At 39.8% G+C, this 357-nt stretch overlaps 1 protein-coding gene across 1 annotated transcript in view; it reads right to left on the bottom strand.

Moving 5' to 3' along the window:
• Window positions 1-357, bottom strand: part of LOC119581758 (40S ribosomal protein S13-like) — a gene marked incomplete at its 5' end in the record, with an annotated part of 4,844 nt that overhangs the window by 3,407 nt on the left and 1,080 nt on the right.

Genomic DNA, 357 nt, shown 5'->3' on the forward strand with positions numbered 1-357 from the left:
AACGGATTTGCTTGTGTGCCTTTGCCAGATCACTTATAGTATTGAGGCTAGAACCATAGCTTCACATGTGCCACTAACTGGCCAGATAGACCTTTCCCCACAAGCCAAATGAGTTTCACTGTGCATGTGATGATATATTCACTGAAATCAAACTATATATACACACATTTCCAATAACATCCATATGCAATACATTCAAGTTACTACAAGATACCCACGAACCCCACCCAATGGATCTACTAAGTATGAATGGCAGGAATAGAATGTAGGACAAACTTAATATAGGTGCCTCTGCATTTAAGCCATACACCCTACCCTGGTCTTTATAAATGGAGGATAGTTTTCCAGGGTATATTG

This window comes from Penaeus monodon, chromosome 15 (genome assembly GCF_015228065.2).
Source record: "Penaeus monodon isolate SGIC_2016 chromosome 15, NSTDA_Pmon_1, whole genome shotgun sequence".
In the NCBI taxonomy this organism is placed as follows: Eukaryota; Metazoa; Arthropoda; class Malacostraca; order Decapoda; family Penaeidae; genus Penaeus; species Penaeus monodon.